The following is a 10,295-nucleotide window of genomic DNA, read 5'->3' as shown; positions in this document are numbered from 1 at the left end:
CATCTATGAATGTCTGTATATGCTGCTATTTTTTCCATTACAATTGCATATTGAGGCATACTTTCTGCTCTAAGTTTCTTTGGATTCCGAAGATTATTATAAACGTCGGCTGATATAATATTATAATGAAATTTATTTAATAAGTCTCTTTTTGAATCAACCCACGTATGACTCAGCTTTTAAATAACGTTTTGCATATAGATATATAAGTTTGCTAATCATTCCATCCGTACAATATTTTGGATTCATCGAATTTTATTTTATAAGTGTATAAAAGCTATTTAAAAATTAACTACATATAATTATTATAATAATGTGATAATTCTCTTCCTTTAATTGTAATTAAATACACATAAATAATACGCTATTTAAATTGTGAGAATACACTTTTCATATGAGGTATATGAGGCAAATTACAGAACTTTATGAGGTGCGTACAACTTTTATTTATATATCTAAAGCGTTTGATAAAGTAAATTATAGTAAATTATTAGAAAAAAATAAAAATTTGGATATTGTCTCAAATGGCTTAATTCCTATATTACAAATCGTTTATTTTTAATAAAGATGTTCTCTAATAATCTCTCTCTTTCAATAAAGATGTTTGTATTTACGGCTACATCCGGATTTTAATAAAATACTCACTTGGAGTCATTATAATTTTTACGCACGTATTAAAAATTATGACGAGCGCTATGACGTTAGCAAATCGGTAAATATTATTCCATTTAACTACTAATAAATCTGATATTGAACGTGTTAATGAATTCAAAACTTGGAAGTTATTATAAATACTAAATTAAATGATAATGTACATATTTGTTTTATTGTATCAAAGGCTTTTTCCATTCTTGCTTTTATGAAGCGGCACTAGTTAGACCACTTTTTGAATATACTTCCCTTATATGGATTTCAAAAGAGGAATTCATGTAAAGAAACGCCACACAACTATGGGAGATAACGATCAGAAGATTAATAACAAACAGTTATTAATTTTCTAGGCACCAACAGGAATATCAAAAAGCCTTGAATTTCCGACCAAACATAGGCTCTAATCAAATCAAGATATCAACTTAAGAATCAACTAAATGTGGATAATTCAGCCACAATAAGGGAACAATACCTGCAAGAGTGGACAAAAGGAAGCACCAAAGTAGAATAGCCCCCACGAAATAGAAACTGCAGCATATAAATGCGACATGAAAACTGTGTAAAGCAGCATCAATAAACTTACAAACCAGCAACATCTATCGACCACTTGGAAATTGCAACGAAGCAAACCCAGAAAGATAACTTCGAAAAGATCAGCAACATACAAATAGAAACAGAAGTGTATCAACCAAGAAACAATAGTCAACTTAGTACTACAGGACACAACTATAACACATGCAGCTCCATCCCAGCAATTTAGAAATCAAAAATATTTTACAAAAGCTGAACTCATTCATTCCCATATAAGAAATGCTTGGGAAACCAAAACAATCCCTATAGCATGGAAGAAAGGGGTTATAGTCAAAATTCCCAAGAAAGGAGACTTATCTGACTGCAACAATTGGAGACGCATCACATTACTCAACACAACTTATAAAATCCTAACAGGAATAATACAAAATAGACTTTAAAATGCAATGTACAGTCTGATTAGGGATAAACAGGCTGGATTTTGCCCAAACAGAAGCTGCTTGGAGCAAGCTAGTGCCCTTCGTATAATTGTGGAACAAGCACAAGAATGAAGAACACCTCTATGCCTCATCTTCGTTGATTTCAAGAAGGCTTTCGACTCCATCCACAAAAATGTAATATGGAAAGGTTTGGAAAAAAGGGCTGTTCCATGGAAAATACTAAACATCTCTATGAACATGTATGAAAATATGGAACTTTCAGTATTACTTAATGGGAACATTAGTGAATTATTCATAACAAACGCAGGTGTTAAACAAGGATGTCCGCTTTCGCTACTATTCACCATAGCATTAGATGATGTCTTGAGGGAAGTAAGTAGCATTGAAAGAGGCATCTATTGGTCGGATGACTAAAATCTAATATCTGGTCTAGAAATTAATATCAATGTATACCTTGTATATGGCAATCCAATCAAGCTAGATGGCCATTGAATGCACAACTAACTTCTGTTATCTAGGAAGTATCATCACGCCAACAGGCGGTACTAATGAGGATGTGCAGAATAGGCCAGATAAAGCTGAAACAGCCTTCGGCAGACTCCGTTCCATATGGAACAGCCCGCAAGTATCAAGACATACCAAGTTGAGTATATTCAAATCATGTGTAAAATCAACATTAATATGGCTACGAATCACGGCTACTCACCAATTCTATCAAGAATAAATTGCAAGTGTTCATAAATAAACACCTATGAATTGTATGCCGAATATTCTGGTCGAACAGAATTAGGAACGCGGACTTGTGGCATCTAAAAATTAAGAGCCTATAGTGAAGCAAATCAACCGAAGAAAATGGAAGTAGATTTGTCATACATCAAAAAAGAAGAATGCATAACAAGAATGGCACTGACCTAGATTCCTCTATGGGGGTCCAAAGAGGTGGATCCAAAATAACATGGAGAAGAACTAAAGTGCCGAAGTGCTGCAAGAACTAAATAGATACGAAATCTTGTGAGATGAACTATGAAAACTTCAAGTCGAAGTCCTAAGCTCCAAAATTGCGGAGCAGCAGGAATAAAAAAAAAAGATATGGATACCAAACTATGGAAAGCATATACGCAGAATTAACTCTTTTCACAAGAAGATGATTAAATTTTGCTTTCGTAATTTCAATTACCAAATGTACGTTACCAATTATGTATCTAATTGTGATCTTATTGATTTTTCAACATTGGATGTAAAATAAATTACTCCGAAATTCTCTGTCATTTGAACATATACGGCCCTGGGCCAAATATTTAGAAAATTCTTATATCTTTGTAGGGACACAGATCCAATTATAATTGTTCTGGGCCATTTCTGAATTTGTTTTTAATCAGTCTAAAGATCTCGTTTAGAGAAATATCACCATATTTATAAAAAACTGCAACTTTTAAAATAGTTGTTCAATCATGTAATTTTAAATATTTTTCAATAAACCTTTAATTCATTTAATATTGTATTTCACATTGAATACTGTTATTAAATCTCGTTTATACTACAAATTGTATTATAATTCTGTTCTAATACATAGGTAGCACAATCTTGAGATTGTGCACATAATATAATGTTGAAATATTTGTATATTATTTTTATTGCTTGCGTTATATATTACTATTTTATATTTAATTTAATTTGAATTTATTTTTATTGAATTGAATAAAAATAAAAAAATAAACTTGTGAAAATACAATCTTATTTCTTAAACACCTTCGTGAAGGATATATTAATTTTGATACGGAGTTTGTAGCCACATGAAAGACTCATTTGCGATGTGATTTTATTCGTCATATATATGTATTCTTGTTCAGCGCAAAATTCTTCGTCGATTCAAATATATCCGTGCGCCAGTCCGTCCGTCTGATCGCTCTCAGCGACAACTCAAAACGAATAAACTTTCAACTCAATAAACTTAATAAACAACGACAGCCCAAAAGCGAATAAAACAAATACGTCTAAATTTTAACAAGTTGCTTCATTTGCGCCAAAGGCGGACCTCATTATTATTTGGCCATTTTGAGTAACTGCCCTACAATTCAAAAAGATTTCTCTAAATATTTCAAGAACTAATAAAGGTATAAATATAAAATTTTGTATACATGAGCTCTAAAAATTTTAATGTAATGCCTACGTGGGTTTGAGTAGCTGCCGAACCACTCCAAAAGCTAATTTTATATATTCTGAAAAGTAATACAGGTTCGGGTAGTTCCCATAAAACCTTCAAAGCCAATTTTAAATATTGGAAAAAATAATAAAGCTAACTGCACGACATTTAACAGTCGCGTGATCAATTACATGTCACACATATTGACGTTTTGAAGTTTTTTTGGAAAAGCTTGAAACGTTGGGTTATCTGCGTTACAACTCCGAAAGCTGATTTTAAATATTCAGGAAAATAATACAGTTAGAGTAATGAGACAGCATAGGTAGCACATATCTTCGAAATTTTTTTGGAATGGCTCGAGTATCTGTCACACAATTGCAAAAGCTAATTTTAAGTATCAGAAAAAATAATAAGGCCAGATTCATGGGACTTGGCAGTCATGTGTCCAATTATAGGTCAAACATATACGTGATGTTTTTGTGGATTGTTTTGGCTGGTCTGTATAACTGCCATGTAACCATGAAAGCTAATTCTAAATATTTAAAAAACAAGCCTCTATACTCACATTGTCAAAGTGCCGGTTATAATTCAGTCAGCTTAAACCCACTGAAGCATTTTTACTTGTTCAAAAATGTTATTATCTGATGCTATTTTTGAAAAATGTTATTACTAATAGAAGAAAATGTTAATTAGCCAGATAATAGTTATTGCCGAAAATGAAAAAAAAAAATATTTTATAAAAATGTTATTAGTCAAACTCAACATTGCCGCAATTACATCAACTTATGTTACTTATGTCAGCTGATTACTTTTTAATTTCACCTTACGATAATCATCATCATCAAAATTACGAGCTGAAACGTAAATTTTATTCACCTTATTACTCTCCGATCATAATAAATTCCTTTTTAATTAATTGAATTACAATTCAACCAAACTACAATTTCTAAATTTTAATGTATGTAAATTTTTTATATAAAAAACATCCTTCGTTTGTTTTTGAAAATTGAAAACAATTTTTGTTTTCAATTTTATTTTATTATTATTATTTATTGTTCTTTTTATATTATTTAAATATTTAAAAAAAAACATAATAATGTTTTTAAAGCAACCTTTTGCATAACTTTTTCTTTTTATTTTAATTTTTCTTGCAGAACAGTATTTTTTGGTCCTACAAACATGAACACAACACGGATAGGAAACTTATATATATGTATGTATGTTGTTATTTGAAAAAAATAAACACAAAATAAAGCGTTGACCGTGTCAACCCTGTGATACTCGTACGAATTTGTTATCGTATGCGCACGTTCAGTATATCGCGATATACAGCGAGAACTGCGCTATATTTGTGTTCATAAAGAAATATTGCTAATCGAGTTTGTTCATAAACATTGCTAACCTATCATTAAAATATTTAAATTATCATGGCTAGCGCAGTTAAATCATCTGTATTTTTTTTTACTAGGTTTTGCAGTTTTTTTAGGAATTCGTTTGTTATTTGTTGTACTTAAACATAACAACATTTCTTTTTGTTTTAGTTTTCTTTTTTTGTTTTTCTTAATATTTACTTTTCCTGAAATAGAATTTTCCGCTATATGACCCAAAATAAATCTCTGCTAATGATATCAAATCTTTTTGAAAAATTGTTTTTACAAGGTTGATGCCGCTAAATAGAATTTAGAACGAAGCATGCAATAATTGAACAAGTGCACAGAATAGCAAATATTGTGAGATACGCATACAGAGGCTTTTAGTGCTTTTAATTCGTGAAGATACTTGAATCATATTTACCTGAAAGATTTTTTTCGAATAAAGAAATAAGAGCAGGTGTGTCCCAAGGTAGTTTTCTAATCCTATATTATACATAAGTACTTTATACAGATGATCTGCAACAATACGTTGAAATGATTTTGAATTTCAAACTCAATTTAAGTTAACAACATACAACAAAGTGTTGATATATACCCAAATAAAGCCTACATATATATGGCTGGGTTATGCGAAGTAAAGACATATTAACCAAAGAGAAATTTTCCAGAAAGATGTGCTTCGTAATATAACGGCCACTCCCTGGTATGTACGCAATAATTACATTTATAGGGATTTGTATGTCACCAAAGTATGTGAAGACATAAGGAACTATGCCATGAAACATAGTGCGCTTTTGGGGCATGTGAATATAGAGGCCTTCCAACTTTTATTAAGTTGAAAATGAACGAGATTTAGTCTTAAGTGCTAAAACAACAGTTCTGTTCCTTTCTTCACGAGTAATAGACAGATGAACACTTAGTGCTAAAAAAACATGTGTTCCTAAAGGAAAATTTTTTCAATTTTGAGCAATTTCTAAAAAATTTGTTTGCAATTTACGATGTGATATATAACCAAAAAGCTTTGACTTAAAGTCTCAATGGTATGTACATATATCTACGCTCATACTGAATTAGAATTAGAAATATTAAAGGAAGGAGCATCTTTATTTCTGTGATCGGCATCCGTCCACAATACACCTCCCTCCGCTAAATCCATTGAAGTCCCTTGGAAAGGTTTGGCAGATAACGCACACACTCCTCCGAGAATTCTTCCAATCTGTCGAACCGATATCTTCGAGCACGTGACGTACATACTTCACCCCAATGTCGTAGCATCTGCGGCATATATGTTATGAGGAAATTGCAAACCATTTAACTATCTTTCCCAATAAAAAATGCCCCGTCAAAATGCCAACTCTCTTTTGCAGAGAATGCCTTTGCAGCCCGCCCGCCGTACCAAAACAAGTCACCCCTTTTTCTAGTTTCCTGATCTAAAGTCTGCCTCAATTCCCCCAAGGGCAAATTACCAACCAGTCCCTTGCCACAGTGTCACCGGCCACCCCTCATCTGGTTAGTTCGTGGTTACATTCGTTTCTTTCAATATTGCTGTGCCCGGAACCCAGCGTAGGGTCACCCTACACCAGATTTTACTGTACAGGAACTCAGTACCTCAAGAGCCGCTCTGCTATCCACGCAAAATATGAAGGCCCACTGTGATAAATCATCCGCCACCTCGGCGACCCTAGTTTGTCCGAGTCCGGGGGATACCGTAACTTCAATAATGCGCTTATAACGTAAACTTTAGAAAGTGTCACATTTCAAAAAGTTTAGTAAAAGCTCTTGACAAAGTACCCTTTTCCTAAATGCGTTTTATACGTAGTGGATACGTAAAATAAAAGTAAATCGAGTATCGAAAAAATCCAGCACACTGTTTTTATACATATCATATAAACGTTGCCAGAAATAACCAATTAAATAAACTTGTACATATTATCTTCAGCAATAAATTGCTAGTTATCAAGTTTTTTTCTTAAATGCAGCATAAAAGTGCTATGTTTTTAATGATGTGGTAACGTTTGTTAAAATTTAAAAAACGTCAAAGTATATATTAATATTGTAAAAATGATGTTTTTTTACAATGTAAAGGTATTGAAAGCTCTGAGACGGTAGTACAATCGTATTAATACCGTTAATGTCTTTATATCTAACAAGTCACAATACTCAATTTTTTTTACAATATATTACGAATTTTTGGCTTCGTTGCTGGTTTTTTCTTTAAATGCCACTGATCGTGTCATATTTTTTATTATTTTTTTCTTTTTTTTTAAGTAAAAGAGAGTTTAATATCTTAAAAAATCTCAGGATATTATACGCATTTTTAAAAAGCCTCCAATTTAAATTCTATTGCACGAAAGAAAGACAGGAGGAAAGAAAAAAATTTTCAAATTCATATTTCAGTATGGTTTCAAATGTTAATGAGGATGTATGATTTTTTATGCACATTTTGTATTTCCCAATAAGGTAAGTTGAGTAGTGTCGGCTAATAAAAATGTTATTAAAAGTAATATAGGTTGACACATTTCAACAATTTGAATTATCTCATTTCGGTTATTTATACGTTACTTATAAAATTGTTTCAAATAATTTCAGTTAGTTTTTAAGTTATTAAAAATAAATATGTATGTACCTACTTTCAATAATTTTTTTTTTAAATAATTATTTTAAAACTATTTCAAAGATGTTATATTGAGCGCTTCAAAAATTTTGCTGTGCTCTTTTTTCATATTTTATTAGCAGGTAAACAAGAGCAATCTATTTATAAAATGTCCCTGCATGTGTATGTATGACCTATCTTAATTCTAAACGGAAAGAATATTACGTAAAGAACAAAAATTTTAAAATACCTGTTATTTTACAGTCGGAATTTTTGAGTCATTTGATAAAATACCATTTATTTCAAAAATAAAAAAATATTCAAATCCGGTCATAAAAATATATGATTGTTTTTTCCAAACATTTTAAATATTTTTTTTTCTTAGGTATTTGATATAAATGATAGTAAGTTTTTAATATTTTTTCAAATAAAAATAGAGGTAAAATTTTGAAGTTTATATAAAATTTGTATTTAACAAATAATATTTGATTATATTTTAGATATTATTTTTTAATTCCCTCTTCAAATTTTTTCTTTACTATGTATTTATGTCAATATTTAAGAATTATCTTTCATTAATTATATTTTCAACTTGACACCACAGTTACTCCCCATATCTTGAGTTAACTTACCCTATGAGAAAAAAAAGCTGTTCACTTAAAAATAATGAAACGCTTTCAGTAACATATGAAACGTTGAAGGCGAAGGATGTGCTTGTTGTTTTTCCGCTTTTTTTTTAAATTTTAAAATAATTATCAATGAAAATATTGATATATTTTTTTTAATTTTTCAAATATATTTTCTAAATTTTACCTGCTTTATAATAAGTGTGAATTTATTTTAATATTTCTTCTCAAAAAATAGCCACTTTGATTTAAAAAAACCCATATCAAATAATGTCGTGCTTTCAAGTTTCTCTCTGAGCATCGGGACTTGTTAGATATAAAGACATTAATAACGTACTTACACTTTTTACAAAGCATTATTGAAGTCACGGATTATCTCAGTCCCATTTCCATGAGTATTGATAGAGATTCCCACTCTTAATCCTTCTTTCCGGAATCAATATTTCGTACCGGAACTGATCTCTGGTTGGCGTTGTCTTGAATGAAACTTCTCGAGCTATTTGAGCACCTCGAGTATCCTTTTCTATCGAAGCTAAGCCTTTCGTTTTTTTGGAGAAACTGGGCGCGGTGCTATCACCCGCCTGCCTCTCTTTTTCTGGAACTCGCCACTCTTAATCTCCATTTTGCCATTGGTTTGCAGTGTTCCAGTAAAACTCTTCTGCTCCTTAACTTTTGTAGGCGCAGCTGAACCCCAAAGAACCAAAGCACCGTCTGCCTGACGCTTCGGCTCGGCCCTTGGCTGTCTGGTGACCCCTTGGATTTGCCTCGAGTTGATGATCGCCTTCGTTTTTACGATCTGCTCTTTTTCCTAGGTTCCCAAGTAAGCTCCTGGGTCCTTTAGCGGCAGTCGTTGAAGCCTTGTCCTTGCGTTGCGACGCTCGTTCCTCGTATGTCTGGACTAATTCCCGAATTCCTTACTTGTAAATGGATTGACTTTGTCGAAGCCAGTTCCGTCAACAGTTTGAAGGCTATTCTTTCCATTCCCATCAAAGAACTGTTTCTGTCCTTCTAATGATCACCTTCAGATTTACAAGTAGAGCATGACTTCCCCTTCTGACCTCTCGTGATTTGGGTTCCAAGCTAATATCGAAATCCACCTCACACAAAATCATTGTGGACTATGATGATAGTGACAAAACTCGCATCTGTTCGTCCGTGTTCCAAATGGTAGCCGCTATCCTTTCCCCAAGGCCCGTTTTCACCTCGAAGCTCGGTTCCACTGGCGACTTAGCCCCTCCTGGGACTGAGTTCTTAACGACGAACGTGATGACAGACGACACTTGTATTGATATCCTAATACGCAATTCTTTCATCCTGGACGACGTTTCCAATTAAACGTGAGGAAACATGTGTTTTGTTTTTTTTCAAACTAATATTACTTCCGATGACATAATTTTACCAGAAGCGAATTTTTTTTTTATAAAAATAAGCTTGTACTTAATAAAATACATACGATATTTAAATTACTTCTTCTTGCATATATTTTCTGTTTTCCTTGAAAAAAAATGAAATAAAAAGAAAGTGGATTGTAGAATGAAATGTAAAGAAGTTTTCATTTCAAATATTTTATCAAACCGGACTATGTACATATGTATGTATGTTCATAACATTTTGATTCAAAAAGAAATTATTTGGTAAAATTTATGTAACGTCAGATGCTTTACCTAATTTGTATGTAATATTTTTTTTAATGTGAATTGTTTTGTTTCCGTTGAATGTAGTAAATAAAACAAAATATTAGTGTGCACTGTTTGTAAAATATAGCAATTAATGAGAAAATATACGGCAATATACCATACTTTAGTGGACAGTAACGAAAATATTAATTAAAATCGTTAAAAGTATATATTTAGTTCTAGAATCTAGAACTTTTTGTATCCGAAATTGAACATCAATGTTTTGATAGCATCATCAATATCAAAGAAACTTTGCCCATTT

The sequence above is a fragment of the Condylostylus longicornis genome, unplaced genomic scaffold (assembly GCF_029603195.1).
Source record: "Condylostylus longicornis isolate FDR11 unplaced genomic scaffold, ASM2960319v2 ptg000001l, whole genome shotgun sequence".
NCBI classification, from domain to species: domain Eukaryota; kingdom Metazoa; phylum Arthropoda; class Insecta; order Diptera; family Dolichopodidae; genus Condylostylus; species Condylostylus longicornis.
The sequence above is the reverse complement of the archived record's forward strand: the minus strand, read 5'-3'. Positions refer to the sequence as shown.